Source organism: Trichechus manatus, unplaced genomic scaffold (genome assembly GCF_000243295.1).
Source record: "Trichechus manatus latirostris isolate Lorelei unplaced genomic scaffold, TriManLat1.0 scaffold00033, whole genome shotgun sequence".
NCBI classification, from domain to species: domain Eukaryota; kingdom Metazoa; phylum Chordata; class Mammalia; order Sirenia; family Trichechidae; genus Trichechus; species Trichechus manatus.
The window spans coordinates 4,529,417-4,553,431 of record NW_004443969.1 but is presented as its reverse complement, the minus strand read 5'-3'; the positions used below and the strand labels follow the sequence as shown (position 1 = coordinate 4,553,431).

The 24,015-nt window shown below is 38.9% G+C and overlaps 1 protein-coding gene and 1 non-coding gene across 4 annotated transcripts in view; both read left to right on the top strand.

Annotated features, from left to right (window-relative positions):
• DPP10 (dipeptidyl peptidase like 10) overlaps window positions 1-24,015 on the top strand; it is a 1,865,365-nt gene that overhangs the window by 270,540 nt on the left and 1,570,810 nt on the right. The window lies entirely within an intron of this gene.
• Window positions 11,625-11,732, top strand: LOC111820317 (U6 spliceosomal RNA). Its single transcript, XR_002823873.1, has one exon. It is a non-coding gene; the product is annotated as a U6 spliceosomal RNA (small nuclear RNA).

Sequence of the window (24,015 nt, the reverse complement as noted above, 5' to 3'; positions counted from 1 at the left end):
TTTAATATTTTATTGTACTTCAGGTGAAGGCTCACAGAACAAACAGTTTCTCATCAAACAGCAGTACACATGTTCAACATTCTTTAAATGAGTAAGTTAATTGGAGAGTTAATTGGACATCAGATAATAATGATATCCTCTGGCTATGTTCTTAGTAGGTTGTACACCTGTGATGAAATCCATAATGAAAAGAAAAATAGAAGTATATTTGGGAGGAAATCCATTGAACGTTCTGTACAGCAGGTAAAAATTTGGTATTCCGAGTAATGTCTTAACTTAGGTTTTACCTCTGGAGACCTATAAGGAGTCTATTGTGGGGTATGGGCGTTAAGTTAATAGAGGCAGAGAAAATTTCTGCTTCGTGCTAGGTTTACACAGTGTTTCTCCAACCGAGAACTCAGTTCTTTAGTCATCTGTCTTAGAAAATTGGAGTTCTAATGTGGGCTACTTATTTTACTTACTGTATTTAATCGTTTGTCTCTTAATTTTATTCCTTCTGTATTTTGAGGCCCTGTCTGTTATCTCCTTGTTTCTGATGTTAGGAACATTTCTATATGTCTTTGGACCATCTTTCCAAAAATGTTTTTATAGCAAACAGCCTTCGGAGATAGACGTAGTCTCCCCTACTGGGGCAGAGGGCAATATAATAATGATAATGTTTCCCTCCAAAGCAAAGATTGGGCAGGTGTGTTTGCTGTATCTTTCATGAGATTGGGTGTTTTCAACCTTAGAATTTCTTGGCTGTGGCACAGATCCACTGTGAGCACATCATTTCCATCAGTCTACCTCTGTGTGGATGGTGAGACTATGTCTCACATACTTTGGAGATGTTATCAGGAGGGATCAGTCCCTGAAGAAGGATATCACGCTTGGTAAAGTAGAGGGCCAGCAAAAAAGAGGAAGATCCTTAACAAGATGGACTGACACAGTGGCTGCAACGATGGGCTCAGGTATAGTAACTATTGTGAGGATGGCGCAGGACCATGTAGTGTTTTGTTCTGTTGTACATAGGATCGCTGTAAGTCAGAACCAACTCGATGGCACCTAACAACAGCAACACCTCTGTATGCCTTCTCAACTGCATGAGACTTGGGGAATAAGGGCAAACTGCAAACATGAAGCTCATGCTGCCTCTGTGTTGTGAGTAACAAAGATCTTTGCCTGTGATTCAGGAGTCTCATGTCTTCTGAAGCATTTATGAAATTGTGGAAAGATAACTTGCTGGCTTGTAAGCATGGTAAAACTCAGACTCTTTACAGATCTTGATACCAGGTTTCTTCTTTCTGGAGTCCCTGTTTTAGATCTAGATTATTAATTCCTGCTGCACATTCTTTATGCCAGAATCCCTTCTCTGTTTCAGGAGCTCAGTCTGTATTTCTGGCATTCCTTCTTGCTGGACTACCCACCAACATTGGCTCCCTCTCCTTGGTCACAATGAAATAGGGTATTACTGTAGGTATCTAGATTAGGCAGGGCATATGTATTTAAATTTAAATGCCAATTCCAATATCCAATTATCCAGGGATAGTTTGAGCTTATGATAGAAGGAATCAGAACTAATATCTAGTCTCAGAATGAAAGGATGGCATGATCCATAGGGCTGGGAAGGAGAAACAGCCTAGATATTTAAAGTTTAAAATATCTGCATGGAGCTCCACTGTCAGGCATACCAAAAAACCAAACCCATTGCTGTAGAGTTGATTCTGACTCATGGTGACCCCATATGTTACACAGTACAACTGTTCCATAGGGTTTTCTTGGCTGTAATTTTTATGAAAGCAGATCGCCAGGCCCTTTTTCCTCAGCACTGATGGGTGGGTTCAAACTGTGAACCTTTAGGTTAGTAGTTGAGCACAGGACATTTGTGCCATCCAGATATATGCAGTGCTAAATGATATGGAGAAATGAAGAGAGCAGTATGTATAAATAACATGGAGTGAGCTGTTTTTAATGATGGCGAAGCCACTGTTTGCCCAAATAGACAATTGCTCTGGCTAATTACTGGGGATAAACGTGCCGAGTTCTCTCCAATTCTTTTGCTGATTCCTCTATGGCCAAGTAATTATGATCTTTTTGACTGTGTTTAAGGGTGGCAAAACACAAACTAGCACAAATATTGGTGTTAAAAGTTATTGTTAATTTAACATCATTATGGAATGCACTATTAATTTATGAAATTTTCAGTGGTGAAATTTCTATTTTTCAATACCAGGAAAACTAAGAAATTTCCTGGACATTTGATTTTTAACGAAAATTTTATGACTTATTAATCTATTCTTTGCTTTGACTTCTAGGAAGCTTAGGAACAAGTTTTCTCAATTAACCAGAAGTGGTTCTCAAACTTTTCAAACATTGGAAAAATCAGGAGGGGGACTTTAAAAATATTGATGCTTGGGTTCTATCCACACAGATTCTGGCTTAATTGGTAATGAAGTGGATCCTGTAATTTTTAAAAGCTCATTGTATTATTATAATATGCAGCAGTAATTTGAAAAACATTCTTATATGGGATTTCACATTTAGCTTTTTAAACTGTCTAGAATCCAGTTTTAGACAGATATATAATAGAGATCTAACTTTTATTTTATTTTCTTAAATAAGTAGACAATTTTTCCAACTTTATTTATGAAATCTTCCATCTTTTTCTTATTAGTTTTGTTGACTTCACCGATTTTAAAATGCCAGCCTTATAAATATAAATTCCATCTGCCTGATTCTGCTTCTAGACTCTCTGTGTTATTCCAATGGTTTATTCAACTATTCCTGTAACAGTATAACACCATTTAAATTACTATAAATTTATAAGGTGTTGTGATAACTAGTCTACCTCACTGCACTACTTTTTCAAAATGTTCTTAGACCATCTTATACATTTTAATTTTCAGATAAATTTTAAAATAGTCTAGTGTTTTCATCCATCCTGGAACCAATCAATCCCTGTGAGTCACATGTTCTACTCTTTGAGTACCATCTGAGAGCACATAAATCTGAGATCCAGATAGGGTGTGGTGTGGTGGTTTTAGGGTAGAGATGGATCCCTGGGAAAAATTGTGGTCCTGTTACCTCAAGATCAGGAATTGTTGCTAGATATTAAAAATCAGCCAATCTCCACCACATTGTATTTTTCTTTTATGGTCTTAATGGCACTAGGTAACAGGTTAGGTGGTGATTCTAAATGGTAATCCTCCAAGAAGGAAGCTATAGTCACAAATTAAGAACTCTACACACCTGTCATAAAGTCTGTTTTTGAACACTACGTTACTGTGACTGCCTTCAAAGCTCTGTTTTCTCAAAAATTTTTCTTTTTTCCAACATTTTAGTTATTCAGATAATCCCATTAGTTTGCATGAACTACATAAGAAAGGAATTAGAAAGATAAGTGAGGAATAGAGGAGGCCTTAATAAATGGGACAATTCTATTAAGTAAGCATAGTCAGGCAGGACAAGGTCACACAAGCCAATTAATTTATCTCTTGTACAATCACTTTCATGCCGTCCCTACAAATGAGTACTTAGACCCAGAACCTGCATCCTAAATAACTGCTCTATGAACTCCTGATTAGGGATTCTACTGAAGACACCATGGTTATTCCTGTCTGAGGGTCTTTGTACATGCTCTTTTCAGTGCTTGGAAATTTCTCCATCTTCCTTCTTCTGTTTATATATCTAACTGCTACTCATACATTAAATATTTTCCTAAAAATACTTGGATGCCTTAAAGTGACATTCAAGATCCTGCATAGTTTGTCTACCACCCATTTATTTTTTAGCCTATCTCCTAGTAAACTAGGATGCTCACCTTTTTCCTAAATGCCCTCTACTTTCGTATAGTTTATGCTGTATCACCTGGAATACACCCCTCTACTTCCTCATTTTACAGAAATCCTTCCACTTAGGAGTATAGGCTTTTCTACTCACTTCCGTGCACTTGGCTTGTACTTGGCCACATTCTGACTAGAATTACTGGGATTTGGAGGCCTGTGTTTGTGCTTGGATCTATCTGTATGTATTTAAGGTATTTCTTTCAAGGCAATTTTTGTTACTCAAGGGTAAGGGCCAGAATTTATTCATTTAAGCACTTTAAGTGAAGGGCAAGAGAAATCAATGGCAGTGTTTCTCAAACTTAGTTATAGTTGTTGTCATTGTTAGCTGCTGTTCGGTCAGACCCTGATTCATGGCGACCCCAATGACAATGGAAGGAAGTGCTTTCCAGTCCTGTGCCATCCCCATGATTGGTTGCCAGCTGGATCATTGTGACCCATAGGGTTTTCACTGGCTGATTTTCAGAAGTAGATTGCCTCACTTCCTAGTCTGTCTTAGTCTTGAAGCTCCGCTGATGCCTGTTCAGCATCTTGCAACACACTAAACCCTCATCAAAATCACCCAGAGATTTTGTTAACACATGTATTCCTAGGTCCCATCCCCAAAGTGTCTGATTCCGTAGGTTTAGGGTGGAGCCCAAAAATTTGCATTTCTAACAAGTTCTCTAGTGATGCTAACAGGCCTGGCTCAAGAATCTCACTTTGAGAATTCTGTGACAGTGGTTCTCATACCTCATTGCACATTAAAACTTCTAAGAGAGCTAACAATAAAGAAGTGTGCCTGGGCTCTCCCCCAGACAAAGTATGTCAAGTTCTCTGAGGGTGGGGCAGAGGCATCAGAAAAGAAACATCAACCACCACAAAAATAAAACTCCAGTAATTTTAGTGTGCATCTAGGGTTGAAAACCACTGTTCTATGCACATAGCAGATTAAGAGGAGGCTTAAACAACAAAGCACGCTTGCTGGGAGGCCAAGCCAAAGCAGATGTCATAGCCTAGGAAGCAGGTGTGCGTTAGGACATGTGTCTCACACTTTAATGTGCTTATATATCACTTGGGGGTCCCGTTAAGATGCAGATAGTAAGTCTGGGATGGAGTCTGAGATTTTCCTTGTCTAACAAATTCCCAGGTGATTCCAATCCATAAACAACATTTTGATTAGCAAGGAATGAGGGCATCCATGAAGAAATGCAGTCAGGGCAAGTAAGGGAGGGGAAAGCAAGAGGTCAGAGGAGACTAGGAGAATAAAACAAGGCTGGAGATCCACATTCAGTAATCCTTTAGGAAGGGGAAGGGATGGAAGATTTGCCTACCCACAAAATGACTTGAAAAGCCACAGGTTTAAGACTAAGTGAATTTGTGGAGAAAAGATCCAATCCTGACAAGCCTAGCCTGGACAAAATATGTAATTTCTACCCAAATGAAGAGGAAAGCATATAGGCAAATAGGCCAGTGCAGCTTCTGGAGGCACATCCTAACAGAACCCCAGAGAGATTTTATTAAATCCCATAGGCTTTCTCTATCTTCTTAGTTATCTTAGTGGAGAAGGTAATTTTTGTTGCAAAAAAAAAAAAAGGATTTTGGTTTATTCCCATTGGCATTAAATTATTCCTACAGAATGTGTTTGGAGACTAAGTTGATGAACAGAGATCGTCTAAGCAGCAAGTATTCCAAGTTCATCTAATCATTTAACCACATGTCCTGCACATATTTCAGCTTTCTTAGTCAGGTTGACTTTTATTTGCAAAACACCAATTTGAAGGTGTGTTATAGTGGATGTCTGATGGTGCCTGTCAAATTTTATGCTCTATAAATGCCAAGCACATTTTCCCCAAGTATGCTCTTCTCTGAGCCATTTCTCCAGAGTAAGCGTTTAAAAGAAATTTAATTCTTTAGAGACTAGAGGCAGGATCTGCTTTCTCACAGATTTGAGATCTTGTATTCAGGAAGGGGAGGAAAATTATAGTTCCCAGACTCAGCATATGTCCATTGTGTCTAGACATCTTGCCTAGAAGGAAGGTGAGTGCAATGAGGGAAACTTCACTTCACCTGTTCAGAACCTAGACTGCTGTGCATGGGTATCTTCCTTCTTTTCTTTCTTATATATACACATTCGTATATGTGTGTGTGTTTATGTGCATGTGTGTGTTTGTGTGTATGTATGTGTGTGTTTTCATTCCTGTAGTGTGTTGAATGGTGGCCTCCAGAATGATATATCTATCTCCCAGAATCTGTTAATATGAACTTATTTGGGAAAAAGGTCTTTGCAGATATAATTAAGTTAAGGATCTCCACGTGAGATCATCCTGGGTTATCCAGGTGGGCCCTCAATCCAATGACAAGTGTCATCATAAGAGACAGAAGAGGAGAAGACACACAATGGTGGAGGCCATGTGAAGATGGAGGCAGAGATTAAAGTGATGCGCTTCTGACCCAAGAATGCCTGGAACTACCAGAAGCTGGAAGAGGGAGGGAACAGAACCTCCTCTAGAGCTGCTAGAGCGATCGTGGTCTTGTTGACACCTTAATTTCAGACTTCTCCACTACAGAACTGTGAAAGAATAAATTTCTACTGTTTTAAGCTACCTAGTTTGTTAAAATTTGGTACAGCAGTCCTAGGAAATTAATACACAGCCCAACAGCTGAGGAAAGAGAGGAGAAAGAGAACACAAGTGCTCAGTCCCTCCTAAAGGTCCTTCTGCTTAAACTTTGTTTCCATGCATTTGTTGTGCCTTCCGAAGGGAACTTCTGCAGATGAAGGCACTCCACAAACCTTCCGTAAGTCAGGCTGTTCTTTACTTCTGCCCTAACCTTGAATCCAAGTGCAACTTGATGCGGCTGAAGCTAGGGGAGTTCTCAGTGGGTGGGCTGTTGAGGAGTTGTGTGTATGTATGTGGAGTTGCAACCAAAGTCTTGAGGTTAATACAGACTCCTGTGGACTGAATAAAATCCATGAGATTTAAAAAAGCATTCTCTGTGGGAATCCCTAAATACCAGCCCCTCTGTGTAGTTAATAATGTCACTTTTTCTCTCACAAAATAGGCAGGTAGAAGGTGCCAAATCTCCTGGAGGGTAGTTTGCAGCTTTTTAGGTTATTTCCTATAGTCTGGTTGGTATTAACAATGTTAACATAGTCCTTCTTCTGATTGACGTTCAAGCAACTGTGGGATGATTAGTTTTTATCTCTTGAATGTTACAAGCAAATTAATGAAAATAAAATGATCGATTCAGATCTGGCCCATTTTTCCCTACCCTCTACTATTCCACTGCCATTCACATGAAGATCTATGGCTTCTCTACAGACAACTAAACTGAGTTTGATACAAAATTCTATATGTTTCTACTCCTACTTAGATTCCCAAACAGGCCACCAGCCTAACCAGATTACAGATGAGCACCAGAGGTTAGGAGTCCCTGGGTGGTGTAAATGGTTCACACGTTCAGTTGCTGACTGATAGGTTAGAGGTTCAAGTCAACCCAGAGGTGCCTTGGAAGAAAGTCCTGGTGATCTACTTCTAAAAAATCAGCCATTGAAAACCCTATGGAGTGCAGTTCTTATCTGACATGTATGGGGTTGCCATGGATCAGAATAGACTTGATGGCAACTGGTAGGTCTCAACTAAGGGATGCTGTCTGAGGCACATTCTGTAACCTCTCTGGGTGGTCACACTAAAACTAGATGTTCTTAGAAGAGTATCTTAGTCATCTAGTGCTGCTATAACAGAAATACCACAAGTGGATAGCTTTAACAAACAGAGATTCATTATCTTCCAAGCCTAGGAGGTTAGAAGTCAGAATTCAGGGTGCCAGCTCCAGGGGAAGTCTTTCTCTCTCTGTTGGCTCTTGGGGAATGTCCTTGTCATAAATCTTCTCCTGGTCTAGGAGCTTCTCAGTGCAGGAAGCTCAGGTCCAAAGGATGTGCTCAGCTCCTAGCTCTGCTTTCTTGGTGGTATGAGGTCCTCCTATCTCTCTGCTCCCTTCTCTTTTTTATATCTCAAAAGAGATTGACTCAAGATAAAGCCTAATCTTGGAGATTGAGTCCTGCCTCATTAACATAACTGCCTCTAATCCTACATCATTAACATCATGTGGGTAGGATTTACAACACATAGGAAAATCACATCAGATGACAAAATGGTAGACAATCACACAATACTGGGAATCCTGGCCTAGCCAAGTTGACACACATTTTTGAAGGACACAATTCAATCCATAACAAAGAGGAAGACACATTTGGCCTGGGGTGACAAGGTTAGACATTAACAAGGCCACAGTATCACAAGTTAAAGGGAAGGGACAGTAGTATGAGCTCTGTTTGCTAAGAAATGGTGCTCTAAAATAAGGGTTAATTTTGGTTCCTTTTTTCCAGTACCCCTACTCCTTGGCCACACTCTAACTCCATCACTAACATGGTGTGAGACACTAGATGAGTTACATAATATCCCTGAAACTCTTTTGCTTCATCCACGATAACAATGGGGATAATTATAACAACTACCCCGGAGAGTTTTTTTGTGAAGACTGAATAAGGTAATGTATGACAGACAAGTGCACAGCATAATGCCTAGGACATAATAAGCACTTAAATATTAGCTATTAATATTGTTGTTATTATTAACAAAATGATATTACTTGTTATTAATAACTTTGGAAAGTGGAGGCTTCAAAGACCAAGATGCTGAAGGGCTTAAGCTAACAGTGCGCTTGGAAAGAATAGAAAAGTTAGTTACTGCTCTACTACACTAGCCCTTAAAAAAAAAAAAAAAAAAAAGTGAGGTGTTTTAAAGAAATTGCTTGCTAAACTTCTGTATGGTTTCAGTAAAAAAAAAAATATGTTCAATTGTCACAGCATGAAAGAGGCAGTTAAGGCAAGAAAACTGCATTTAGAAGTTGGAGAGCACAAGTGTCTGATAGGCTCAGAATTGAGATTAACACTTTAGAGACTAGCGCTCCCTTTTCAGTCAGAATAAAGTCTTTATGAGAAAGATTTATGAAGACCTGTGGAAAAAATAATGAAAACACACTCTTGCTAGTTTTCTATTTGCTTTTCTCCAGTGCATCCATTTAATTTCCAAATGTAACTTTTTTTCCCCTACTCAATCTGCTTTTTGGTAAGATTGTTCTCAGAGTGTTCATTTTACATAATTAAGTATGGTTTTGTGGTTACCTTTCATCTCCCATGATGAGGGCCTCCATAAGATTTAATTATTTTTTCAATTGAAAAGAAGATGTTTCGCAGACAAAAGCTATAGATCAAGATTCATTACGAAGGCAGCTCATTATTTTTAATAAGCAACTCAATTATTTCTGATTCTGCTGAGCACAGGATGTAATTTTGTCAAGAAGAGAAGCTTGTCAAAATTTGGTGTTCAGAGACACATGACTTCCAGTCAAATTTAAATGTACAATTATTAAGTCTAAAGACAAAATTTTCTAGGGTTATATGGTCTTTCAATTCTAGATGTACGATTAAGTCTAAAGGCAAAATTTTCTAGAGTTATGTGGGCTTCTCAAAGGTGACCTGATATAGAAGGCATGATTCCTTTAAAGGAATAATTTGATATGTTGTGATTCAATGCTATATATATATTTGTTTCTTTCTGAAAGTGAGTAATTTTTAGCAAGGTTTCTCAGTACTCAAGTCCCTTGAACTAGTCAAAAATTTTCAGTTGCCAAAAGCTTGACCAAAACATCTGATAGCGCTAAGCTTTAGACTGGGGTCTTAGAAACCTCTATTATCTTCCTGTGCTTTTCGATGTACCAAAACCTGAAAACCAAACCCACTGCTGTCAAGTCGACTGGTGTTAAAATTTAAATAAGCAATGCAATGAGTTTTTACAAAAAAGTTTTGGAACAAGTTCATGGGAATGGAATATTTGGAGAGGAAAGGAGAGTGATTAGCAGAAGATATGAAAGAAGAAGGATAAAAGAGAGGGAAAATAAAGTCCATATAGATTGCTTATCACTGATAACATGGAAGTAATCCAGTTTGTAGCAAATATCTGCAATCACCTGTTCACATAGTCCTTCCAAGGGAGAAAGAAGCGCTCATATGTAAGAGGCAAGAGATGAAACAGTTAATCACCTTCTCTCAAATCATGATTTCATTTATTATACAATATTTGCTGAGCACTGCTATGTAAGGACCCCTGGTGGAGCAGTGGTTAAGAGCTTGGCTGCTAACCAAAAGGTTGGCAGTTCGAATTCACCAGGCCCCCTTTGGAAACCCTATGGGGCAGCTCTACTCTGTCCTATAGGGTCGCTATGACTCGGAATTGACTTGATGGCAACAGGTTTGGTTTTTTGGTTTAAGAAGGCTTGCCACCAACCATCTGTTGGTTTGTTGTACTGTGGTGGCTTGCCTGTTGCTGAAAGCTATGCTACTGGTATTTCAAATACCAGCAGAGTCACCCATGATGGACAGGTCTCAGTGGAGCTTCCAGACTAAGACAGGTCTAAAACAGACTAAGAAGGTCCTGGCAATCTATTTCTAAAAATTAGACAATAATAGCCCTATGTATCCCAACATAGGGCTATTATTATTAGTACAGCTTAATTCTGTTATTATTCTCAAGCAGAGAATAATGCTCTCTAAAGGTGTTATTAATGGCTTAAGAACAAAGAGTCATTCAGTCTAAGTGGTCAAGCTAAGAAAAAAACTTTTTTTTTTTTTTAAATAAGGTCAATTGTGTAAGCACCATCTTTGTCTTGAAATCTTTATGGCAGAACTTGGGCCACAGGATTTTGCATATGGGAAGATCATAAATCTGGGCTGTCAGGGATCTGAAGAGCCCATAAAATTGGTACTGGATGCTTCTACCATGCAACAAACCTAGAAGATTAATACACAGGTTCAGTTTCCGAATTCTTCCTATGCCCTGGCCTGCACCTTTTACAATCCAAAAGAAATATAATTAATAGTTTATTAGAAAATGTGTAAGATAACTAACTGTATTTCTTTTTATATGTTCTTTTTTCCCTAGTAGTAATTAACAGACTTTTAAGAAGAAATGAGTTTTTGTCTGTTTTAAAATCAAGCTTGAATTACCAAAAATAGGCATTTTCCCCTTTCATGTTTTAAATGACAACCTTGCAGTGAACCTATTCCTAACTACTCATAATTCAGCTTGATAATTAAAAGGATTAACACATTACTCACGAGTTGGCATTATTTCAACTTTATGTACTGTTTTAAATAAATCCAGCTTGTCGTATCTATATACTAATTATTTTCAATGTTTTTTTTCTTTTCTCTGTAATTTAAAATCATAAAGTGAAAATAATTTAGTTCTTTATACATAGTTTGAGTTCTTTATACATGGTTTGAGAGTTACCCATTGTGAGAAGGCAAGGTATAATTATGATTTACTATATTTGTTTTTGACAAATAACATGTTACTAAATTTCATAAAGTTTCTTTGCATATGATATGTTATACCAACATATTAAGCAATGTCTTCATTGGATATATTAGCATGTGAAAAAAATCAGTTAAACTTGTTGCCATTTTACAAAATTCAAGCACAATTTTATTCAAATATAACCAGTTTTGGTTTAAAAATCCATTCATTTATTTCTGTAAATATTCTTAAAACTTCTTTTATGAGTAAGACATTATGGCACAGGTTTCAACCTCTTAAAAAATTTACAGTCTAACTTATGCATGTGTATACGTAATCTACCATTGGAAAGTACTAAATGATGTCAAAGAAGCATATACAAAATGTTGTGTGATTTAGATGTACGTGTATAGAAAGTACGAAAGCATTACAAGGGTAATTTTATTAAAAGCTGATCATTTGAATGCCACTTCAGCAGCACATACACTAAAAAACTGGAAAATTACAGAGAAGATTAGCATGGCCCCTGCGCAAGGATGACATACAAATTCGTGAAGCATTCCATATTTTTGACACGGAGAACCCAGGGTGGAAAGGGAAGGGGGAGAGTACTGACGCATTGTGGGGATTGCAACCAATGTCACAAAACAATTTGTGTGTAAATTTTCGAACAATAAACTAATTTGCACTGTAGACTTTCACCTAAAACACAATAAAATTAAAAAACAAAAAAGCTTATCATTTGAGCTGGCTTTGAAGGATAGATGGGGTTTGAAAATGTGGTGATGAAGAATATTTGATCTGGTGGAGACAATGGAGGAGTAGATTCCAGTAAGCTGACAAACAGGGGACCTGTTAAGAGAACAACGAAGAGCTGGTATGGCTAAAAAAGAGGACATATGAGAAAGATTACTGGCAGATAAATTTAGAAGAATAGGTTTGTTCCTGGTGTTAATCTTTCATTATATAAATTTGAGCTTCATTCTATAAGCAATGGAGATATGAGGAGGAATAAGGTAATATTAAAGCTACACAGATTGCTCTGCTCAAAGCATAATCAACTGGAGTTGGGTCAGAAGTAAAATTATTATTGTTAGTTGCTGTTGAGTGGATTCCAAATCATGACGACCCCACGTGTGCAGAGTGAACTGCTCCATAGGGTTTTCAAGGCTGTGAAATTTCAGAAGAAGATTGCCAGGCCTGTCTTCTAAGGTGCCTCTGATGTATAGAATTCAGTCTTTTATTTTGTACTACTGTGCCTAGACTATCGGACCCACATATGCAAAACACTCACAAAGTAAAAAAAGATACACAGATTTTTATACTAAGTATAACGGGATAAATTGGACGTTAGTCTCCAGACGTATCTTGTAACTTGTGCCGTGTATACCTGTGTTGTTACTTGCTGTTGGACAGAATTAGTATATCTTCTAGAATGTGAATATACACTGATTCGATGCCAGTCAAGCTTTGTATCTTGGGATGTCTCTGCCCAGAGAATGTATGTAAGAGGAGGGTCTGAGAGTCATTTTCAGATAAATAGATATTAGAAGGGTCTGTGGATAATTAAAATCTCCCAGGTAAACAAATTTCAAAAGTGTTTAGCTCAATGAATGGTAATAAGGGATGAAGGAAGGACCAACTCCTCTGGGAGTATTGTCTAATCCTTGTACTTGCTGAACATGGCCTGATTCATTGGGGATAGCGCTTCCCATCTGACTTAAGAAGTTCCCCTACCAAGCCACATAATGGGGTTTGGTGCTGGGTCTAACTTCTCCTTCTCCTCTTCTTTCTCTTCTACTTCTTTTTCCTAAATTGCTCTGGAGACATTACATTGGCCAAGCACATATGATTAAATCAGAAAACATCATCCAAGATACATCCATTATTTCCTGCAGCTGTGTCCCTTGATTAAAAATAAGCAATTTAGGAGCCAAGGAACGGGGAAGAAAATGGGTGGGTTATATCATGTTTCCTGTCTAACCACTATACCCAATAAATGCCTGTTTATGTCAAGAGACTTAATATCAAATATACTTAGTATTAATGGCCTGCGTGGGTCAACTGGGTAAAATTGTGATGCCTTTTCCTGGAAAAAGTAGGCTCTCTCATTGACCTTTACATAGATTTTCGGAAAGGCAGATCCATGGGAACACTGTGTCCTAATGAAAATCAGTAACCATACAGGAGGCCCAGTGAGCCCTATAACCCTGTTCTTTGAGATTTAGACAGAGGACCTTGAGTAGATCTTGGACATGAGATACTAGAAAAGTTTAATCAGTATCTTGTGTGGCTTGGTCAAATGTTTCTTAGAAAGTGAAAGGATTTGGAAACAGCTGAGCTTAGTTTGATTCCTAACTTTGCAACTTATTAGATAGATGATCTTATACTTGCTGAGAAAACTCTCTATGTCTCTTTGGTAACATGTGGGTCTAGGAGGAGATGAACTGTAATGTTCCTCTCAGCGTTATGATTCAATGACTCAGTAGCTGACTAGCTTCCCTAAAATAATTTATAAAGAATCTGAGTTATTCATCTGGAATTTACTTGCCTGTAAGTACATGCTTTCAAATAATTTTAATTAGTTCCTGTTGAATTATGAAGTTTATTTCATTTGTAATTTGTTATAAATGAATGGTGACTCTTACTCCTGGACTATTTTGATAAGAATAAAGAGAAAGAAAGTAATTTGAATCTCAAATTTCTGGCCCATCAAATGTGAAATGAATATTTAAAGATGAACAATAAAATTAGGCTACACTTTGGAAAAATATTTCTGCTTGCTAAAGTCAGAATGATACAGCCACAACCTTTAAAATAAAATACAGAGTTTCAGATAAATGCAGTAGTTGTAGATTATAGTTTCTGGAGAATTCTGCCCAAAGTGTTATATACCCATCCATCTTTCCTTTCAAAGAAAAAAAAAAAAAAAGAGAGAAACTTCTACAGCCAGATGGATATTCTGGAATACTTAAGTAATATAAATGGCTTTCACTCTTCCATTTTAATATGGATTTCACCCAAACGTTGATAATCTTTGATGCGCAGTCATGCTTGACTTGGCATTTTGAAAATTCTCAAAGAGATTTCCATCAAAACGTGATTAACTATTTGTGGGGTCTGGGACGAACTTAGAGCTTGCTCTTTTTGCTCTCTATTCAGTTCAGATGTTGTACTGGGTGGTATATTGAGGGCAGAATCAAAGCAAAGGAAGTGTAAGTTTCTTGTAGCAAATTTTTTATTTTTTGATATGTCATAATACATATACATAATGTACATGACTATTGTGCCACAGATTGGGACATACGTGTTAGTGGCCATGAGAGTATCAGCAGAGATGTATCTGAATTCCATAATAAAATAGTGTTGGGTGGGAGAAGTATCACATCATTTATATGAGAAGGCAGAAGGAAGGCAGTGTCCTTGGAAGGGATAAGACAAGTCCATACACAGCATTTTTCCATCTTAGTCATCTTCTCACATCTCATCTCACTTTCATTCATTAGCTAAATAGCTCAGGACTCCCTGTCTCCTTCACATGTAGATTTTATTCTGCTGCCCCAAATGTTGTTAAGTGATGCTTGTTTGAAAACAAAGGATTGCCACAAACTGAACCTCACCAATGAAATGTATTGAGTATAAAGGTTCCCCAATTTTTCTGTTTCCTGGATTCCCTGGGGTACATACAGACTTAGGTGCACGTGCAGACTCACATTTATAATTGTTCTTAAAAGGGCAATACATTGCCTTGAGGGATGGTCTATGGCTTCTGAGCTGATTATGTATATACAGCCATCCCAATGGGTTTTGTATCCTCCTTTTATCACCATTATATCAAGCATGGAGCCCTGGTGGCACAATGGTTAAGAGCTCGGCCACTAACCAAAAGGTTGTCACTTGAAATCCTTGGAAACACTATGGGACAGTTCTACTCTGTCCTGTAGGGTTGCTATATGTCAAAATCGACTACACGCCAATGGGTTTGTCTTTTGTTTGTTTTGTTTTATATCAAGCATCTTTTGTACTTTGACTCACATCTTTTCAGTCCATTTTTTTATTCCAACCCTTGCTGCGGCAGTCACCTGCCCAGGTGTATTCAGATGACACCTTAACTTAGCTGCACTGCCTTCTTTTGATGTTAGCCCTGGGCAATACCTGTAGAGTGGGATGCCTTCAGTACTGCTCAGCAATTTTGACATATGCACAAAGCCGGAAGTGTGAAGGAGCTGGCACGAACAGTTTGCACTCGACTACTAACCTAAAGGTTTTTGGTTCAAACCCACCCAGCGTCACCACAGAAGAAAGGCCTGGCAATCTACTTCCATAAGATTACAGCCAAGAAAACCCTATGGAGCAGTTCTACTCTGTAACACATGAGGTCACCATGAGTTGGAATCAACTCAATGGCAATGGGTTTCATTTTCATTTTATGCGACCCTTAACAAATGGGGAATATCTCAGAGTGCCCCAGTGGGATCAAGCCCCAGTTGCTTACAGCAGTGTTAAGGCTGATGATATACTCATGATTTGACCTTCTTTTCTTCCCTCTTTTACTCTTCCTACTCCCCCACACCTTCACCGTGGGATCATTTTCCAAAGGAAACTACCTACTCACAAGCCCTTGTCTTGGGCTCGGCTTTGTGAAGGAACTCAGCCTAAGATACCCAAGGACTGAATGGGCTTCTGTCTAATCTTGACTGGAATTTGCGTGCTAATTCTATTATTAGTAGATATGTGAACTTGGGCATATTACTTAATGTCCCCAAGACTGCTTCCTCATTTATAAGATGGAGATAATAACACCCACATTGCATAGTGTTATGATGATTAAATAAAATAAGCATGTTGATGTTAGTTGCCATCAAGTAAGTTCTAACACATAGTAACCCTATAGGACAGAGTAGAACTGCCCCATAGGGTTTCCAAGGAGCGGCTGGTGGATTTGAATTGTCAACCTTTTGGTTAGCAGCCGCAGCTTGCCATAGCTCTTAACCACTGTGCCACCAGGGCTCCTGCATATAGGTATATTACTCTCAGTACCTAGAATGGTGTCTAGCTAAGAGCTCAATGAGTGTTGAATGAATAACATGTCTGTTTTCTCCCCGTCTCTGAATTAAATTATTATCCACTTGGGGGCTGCACATGGGCTTCCCAAGATTCTAATCCTAAAGAGAGTGCTCTTATACAATTACGTTTTTATACTACAAACCCCTCCATGGCCCTTTGAAGTTTGGGGTTCTGCACCCCTTTCTAGGGTGAAATCCCCAATGAATATATATTAAAGTATATTATATGTGAGCCACTTCATTCATCCCTCAGACTGTTAAATGCTTATCTCCACTAACTTCAACTTTCTTTGACTGATACAACTAAAGTAGAGAGAGATACAAGGGCATTTATACCCACTATAGACTCCTTGACATTTGAACACTCACAAGTCTTTATGTGGCACTTGCCATGAATGTGAACAGTGATAAGGTTTTTGCTAGGAGTGTTCCAGCAACACCATGAACACATTTCCTCCTCAATGAAATAATCACATGGTAATGAAGCTGCCTGCTGCATGATAAGCCCCTGAGCTAACAAAGAAGCTTACTTGTTAAGAGCTTGGGCTCTCTAGAGCCATACTGCCTGGGTTTAACTCCCAGCTCTACCACTTTCTAGCCGTGTGACTTCAGCAATTTACTTAATCTCTCTACATATTATGTGCCAGAAAAAGTAGAATGGGGATGATAGGAAGACTCTCCTCTGAGAACCGAGTTAATCCATGTAAAGCACTTAAAAGAGTATCCTTCACATAGTAAGCACTTGATAAATCATAGCTGTTATTATTAGTGAGAGTTTAAAGATGGATAACTAGAAAGGCAATTTTGAGGAAAGAGAATAAGGGGGCATCATTTACAAGTATCACAGGGAGCAATTGTATAAAATTGTAAAGTTGAATCTTGCAGTTTGCATATTTTAAACTTTAAGGGCCAAGTTTTGAGATTCTGATTATTGTTGGTCAATTCAGCTTATGAAAGATTGAGATCTGATTGCCTATATTTGCACTTACAAATAGCTCTTTTAGGACTGAACTATGGACATCGGGCAGCACATGGATGTTAAATTCTAAATCCCTTTTCTTTTTCCCTCACTCAAAACGAGAGTACCAACAAGCAGGTGCATAAACGGAAAGCTAGTAGAAGAACCATAACAACTTTGAGAGGCCCAAAAATATAGTAAAGTTGGAAATGGTCATCTCATTGCAACATTTGCAGCCACAGCCACAATCAGGTGGATGGAGAGGAATACTGGCTTTGGATGGAGGAAGGATAGTATGGAGGCTCCGGGGAACTGTAGAGTCCCAAGAATAGCATAAGTCTCCTACGAATTCCTATGGATGTTATATGATAATATAGTGGTCAGGGAAAAAGTTCATACTCTATCTGAGTGTTGCCCCAGCACTTTGCCTTCCTTGACCTGGCGCTGTGATTGGGCTCCAACAACCAGAGAAACTAGCCCCAAAGTTGAGTGCAGTTGTCCTACAGTTTGAGATAGGACAATTATATGCCATTAATGAACCAACACCAGTTGCTACTGAGTCCATCCTGACTCATGGTGACCCCATGCGTGTCAGAGTAGAACTGTGCTCCCTAGCGATTTCAGTGGCCTTTCTTCCAAAGCAAACTTGGGTGGACTCATACTTCCAAACTTTCCATTAGCAGCCATCCAAGCTGTTAATCATTAGCACCACCCAGGGACTTCTGCCATTAAGGAAGCCCCTTATAATTAGCCTGATTTAGTGCAGCCTCCCTTTACACTTGCCATTCATTCTTTCCTGCAAATTATCTCAGCCAAAAGGGAAAATAGCTTGTTCTTTGTATGCATTCTGTTATTTCCTTATCTTTTCTTCCCTTGTGGTGTTGTCAGTGATTGCTATACAAGAGATAACATAAGACACTTCTCTAGTTATGAAATTGCTGCATCTTTCAGCAGCTTCCCTACTTCTTAGGAAAGGTAGAGTTGAGCACATTCTTTTTATTATTATTATTTTTTTTCCCATACAAAAAATTTACACATACATTGTTATGTGACTCTACTTGCTCTCCCCATACTGGGACGCCACACTCTTCCTTTCCATCCCTGATTCCCCATGTCCATTCAACCAGCTCCTAACCCTCTCTGCCTTCCCATACCTCTGTTTGTGTTAGTTTAGGTAGGTAGTGAGTTTCTAGAAATTTGTCCATTTCCTCTTTTCAAATTTGGTAGAGTACAATTTTTATAGTATTGTGTAATGATTCTTTTAATTTCAGTTGGGTCTGTTGTGATATCACCCATCTCATGTCTTATATGGGTTATTTGCTTCGTCTCCTGTTTTTCTTTTGTGAGTTTGGCCAGTGGTTTATCAATTTTGTTGAACTTTTCAAAGAACCAGCTTTCAGTCTTGTTAACTCATTCAATTGTTTTTCTATTCTCTATTTCACTTAATTCTGCTCTAATTCTTATTATTTCCTTTCTTCTGGTGCCTGAGGGCTTCTTTTGCTGCTCTCTTTCTACTTGTTCCAGTTGTAGGGTTAATGTTTTGATTATGGCCCTTTCTTCTTTTTGGATGTGTGCATTTATTGCCATAAACTGACCTCTGAGCACTGCTTTTGCTGTGTCCCAAAGGATCTGGTAAGGTGTGTTTTCATTCTGGTTTGATTCTATGAATTTCTTTATTCCATCCTTAATTTCTTCTATAACCCAGGAGTTTTTGAGCAAGGTGTTATTCAGTTTCCGTGTGTTTGATTTTTTTTCCTTGCTTTTGCTGTTGTTGATTTCTACTTTAATGGCTTTATGGTCAGAAAAGATGCTTTGTAATATTTCGATGCTTTGGATTTTGTTGAGGCTTGCTTTATAGCCTAATATGTGGTCTATTCTGGAGAATGTTCCATGTGCATTGGAAAAGAAGTTATACTTGGCTGTGTTTGGAGGAGTGCTTGGTACATGTCTATGAGATCAAGTTGGTTGATTGTAGCATTTAGCTCTTCTGTGTCCTTGTTGAGCTTCTTTCTGGATGTTCTGTCCTTCACTGAAAGTGATGTGTTGAAGTCTCCTACTACTATTGTGGAGCTGTCTGTCTCTCTTTTCAGTGCTGTTAGAGTTTGTTTTATGTATTTTGGAGCCTTGTCGTTGAGTGTGTAAATATTCATTATAGTTATGTCTCGTGAATTGACATTATATAGTGTCCTTCCTTATCCTTTGTGGTGGATTTTACTTTAAAGTCTATTTTGTCAGAGATTAATATTGCCACTCCTGCTCTTTTTTGAGTGTTGTTTGCTTGATATATTTTTTCCATCCTTTTGAGTTTCAGTTTGTTTGTGTCTTTAAGTCTAAGGTGTGTCTCTTGTAGGAAGCATATAGGTGGATCGTGTTTTTTTTATTCAGTCTGCCACTCTCTGTCTCTTTATTGGTTCTCTGTCTCTTTTACGTTCAGCATAATTATTGGTAGGTATGAGTTTAGTGCTGTCATTTTGATGTCTGTTTTTGTGTGTAGTTCACAGTTTCTTTGTTCCACTTAATTGTCTGTGCTGAGTCATTTTTCTTTATGTGTTTTCTTTTCCTCTTTTTCATTGTTCTTGATTTTGTGTTTGCTGAGTCTTTATATTTTTCTAGTTTTTTATTTTGACTTGTAGGGTTGTTGGTTTCCTTTGTGGTTACCTTAATATTTACCCCTATTTTGCTAAATTTATACCAGTCTTTTATTTCTTTATATTGCCTTGACGTCCTCTCCATATGAAAAATCTATGTCTACATTTTTTAAGTCCCTCTTTTTTGTTTTAATGTTGTCATCTTTTACATGTTGACATCTGTTTTCCTATTTTCAGTGTTTTAGCTTTGATTTACTTTTGTGACTTCCCTATCTGGGTTGATATCTGGTTGCTCTGCCCTGTGTTCTAGTCTTGGGTTGTTATCTGATGTTACTGATTTTCTAACCAGAGGACTGCCTTTAGTATTTCTTGTAATTTAGTTTGGATTTTGCAAATGTCTTAAACTTCTGTTTATTTGGAAATGTCCTAATTTCACCATCACATTTGAGAGACAGTTTTGCTGGACATATAATTCTTAACTGGCAGTTTTTTTTTCCTTCAAGGCTTTATATATGTCATCCCATTGCCTTGTTGCCTGCGTGGTTTCTGCTGAGTAGTCCGAGCTTATTCTTACTGACTCTCCTTTGTAGATGACTTTTCATTTATCCCAGCCACTCTCAAAATTCTCTCTTTATCTTTGGTTTTGGCAAGGTTGATTATAATATGCCTTGGTGACTTTCTTTTGTGATCTACCTTATGTGGGTTCAATGAGCATCTTGGATAGACATCTTGTCATCTTTCACAATATCAGGGAAGTTTTCTGCCAACAAATCTTCAACAATTCTCTTCGTATTTTCTGTTATTCCCCTCTGTTCTGGTACTCCAATCACTCGTAGGTTATTCCTCTTGATAGAGTCCCACATAATTCTTAGGGTTCCTTCATTATTTATAATCCTTTTATCTGATTTTTCCTCAAATAAGTTGGTGTCAAGTGCTTTATCTTCAGTCTCACTAATTCTGACTTCCATTGCCTCAATTCTGTTCCTATGACTTTCTATTGAGTTGTCTAATTCTGAAATTTTGTTGTTAATCTTCTGGATTTCTGATTGCTGTCTCTCTATGGATTCTTGCAGTCTGTTAAATTTGTCATTATGCTCTTATCTTTAATTTCCTCTATTGTGTGTTTTGTGTTTTGCTTAATTTCCCTCCTAATTTCTAGAACAGTTCTGTATATTAATCTTTTGTATTCTGCTTCTGGTAATTCCAAGAAATTTTCCTCAACTGGAAAGTTTCTATATTCTTTATTCTGGGAGCTTGCTGAAGCCATTATGGATTGCCTCTTTATGTGATTTGATGTTGACTGTCGTCTCCAAGCCATCAATAAGTTATTATATTTATTTATTTTATGTTTGCTTACTGTGTCCTAGCTTCTTGTTCTGTTTTGATATGCCCAAATTGGCTGCTTGTATCAACTAGTTTGATTATTGGCTCCTTCAAAGCGCTAATGTCCTGTCACCAGATAATTAGATCTGTTACTAAGTATGTGAGCTCAGGAGTCCGGCCCCTCCTCCTGTATGGATTCAGCTCAAGTGCCCAGGTAGATAGCCACCAAGTGTGTGGTGTAGGCTCTTACTTACAGTCCTGGACAGGCATGGGTGATTGATGCAGACAGAGGCATCTGGCTGCAGCAGGGGGACACACTCTGAACAAGGCAGGGGGCTGACATCTGCTTTTGAATGTCCAGGAGAAAGGCATGTCCCTGTTCCCTAGAGCACATACGTGGGTGGGTTTTGTAGCCCGACTATGAGCACCTAATGCTGTTGGCTGTAAGGACTGGGGGGACCTCTTATTCATGGGCCTCTATTGCAGGTGGTTAGGTGGCATGGGTGAGGCCACCAGTCCTCAGGCCTCTGATATGGGTAGATGAAGATCCTGCTTAATGGGCAGAGCAGTGCCAAATGTCAAGAACCTGCCACTTCACAGCTGAAACAGTTGAAGTTAGAGTTCCGGTATATACCCTGTTGCACTGTGGTAATGAGGGCCTACCTTGTTGAGATGGGCCCACACAAGTCTATGCAGAAGGAGAGGCACTCAAATTTCATGGATCCCTTATTCCTGTGCCTAGGCAAGGGAGCTGTGCCTACCCTGGGTTCCTGTGTTAGGGCAGCCAGCAGTTTATTTTTTCCCCTATTTGTTAATTTTTTCACTCTCCAAGGCAGGAAGAATGGCTCCAAGCGTGTGACAGATCCTACTTCTGGCCCAGGAGCCTCAGCAATTGCTGAAGCCAGTCCAGGACCCAGTGCAGAGCAGGGAGTGGGGAGGTAAATGGGAGAGAGTTTTTTCCCTAAAGGATGTGTTTTTGATCTGCACAGTAAGCCGTAAGCAAGTACTTATCTTTTGCTGATGAGGGCTGCTTCTCACTGGTGCTGGTTGGCCGTGTAGACTCTCTGGTGCTGGATCTCTCCTGGTGCGGAAAACATGCCTCCCGAGCACAGCTGCTTGCCTGTCTCACCGCTCACCCCTGAGCTGATGCCCGAAGGGCTCAGGCTCTCGCCTGGTCAGGTCTGGCAACTCCTCACTGCTTCCAAAGCATCTCTCCCTCCCCTTGCCACTCAATCCAGTTCCTCAACTCTGCCTTTGATGTTCAGGGCCCCCAGATTGCCATATATAATCAAATCACTTGTTTTTTTGGGTCTTTGTGGTAAGAGGGTCCACCAGAAGTGTGACTACTCTGCCATCTTGACCCCACCTCCTTCTTCACATTCTTTAATGGTGGAAGTACAGCTGTCTTTTGGAATGAAAGCACTAAACTTATGTAAATTTAAGTAAAAGAGATCTTGCATAAAATCTTTGATATTGCCTGATTGGAGACATTGATTTGAAAGTTGTCTAGTAGGAACAGACCCTGACATTCTTATTATGAGCTGCATTTCGTAGAGACACAAGCTTTGTGATCTTAAGTGATCCCAGAGGAATATGCTTGTTCCAGTGGAGAAGAATCAGGCAGATCAATGAAGCAGTGATGTGACCCCAACCATCACCACTTATAGGATGTGATAAAGAGCACTAAACTAGAGGCTCTTGACCAAAGTAAAATTGCTGATGGAGGGTTTGGCTCTAACTCCATCTTGGCTACAACCAGCTTGTTTAGCAATTGTTCACCTTTGACTTAGAATTAAACCTGTAACTAAGAATAACTAAGGAAATGTTTCTCTCTGCAATGGAGCCATGGGTGTGGAAAGAATTTTCCCCAAATGGGATCTTGAAGAAGTAGTTATAAGAAATTCACTGTATAAGAAATGTTTTGCCCTAAGCAAGGTATTTTAATAATCCATTCCCAGAATATCTGTCTTGTAATCATCTTGTGACCACCCTTGTGAAATGCCCCCTGCAAGCAAGTACTTCTGTAATTATAACCTGTGGCCAGTCCCTGTCATCCACATATATTTTCTGTATCAGTTAGAATGAAGCCCCCACTTTGTGATATCCCTGCTTCTATTTCCATTATCCAGGCTCCACCAATCAGAATTTTGTATGAGAAGTTCCTGTTTTCACCCCATAACTATGCTGATGCTCCCAACACTCCTTGGATTTGTTGGTTTCTCTTTGTGAGATCCACGTCTCCCCCTTTGAAATGATCTTTGCTTACAATAAATCTCTTAAACTTTTATTTTAATAGGGTCTTGATTTTTTTTTGTTGCAACAGATGGTATTAGTACAATAGCATATTTAATTTTTTTTTGGCACATGGTTGTGATGGTTAAGATTGTGTATCACCTTGGCTGGACCATGATTCTCAGTGGTTTGGCAGTTATGTAACGATGTGGTTTGGCAGTTATGTAACGATGTGGTTTGGCAGTTAAGTAATGATATATCCTCCATTTTGTGATAAAATGTAATGACCTCCATGATGTGATCTGATGTGATCAGCCAATCAGATGTAAGGGAAGTTTCCTTGGGAGTGTGGCCTGCATCCAACATATACGGACCTTCTTGCAAAGCTCGTTGGCTTTTGCTCACTCTGGATCCTGCATTCAGCTCATCATCCTGTGACATCTGGTTCAGAAGCCTGTCATATTGCCTGCATATCTTGGATTCATATCAGCCTTCTCAGCCCAGGAGCCAGCAGTCTGCCATCTGACCTGCTCATCTTGGGGTCATCAGCCCCTGCAGCTAAGTGTGTCAGGAGAAGCCTCTAGCCTAATGTCTCACTCACAGGCTTGCCAGCCTTTACAACTACATGAGCTATTTCCTTGAGGTAAAACTCGATCTCTCTCTCTCTCTCTCTCTCTCTCTCTCTCT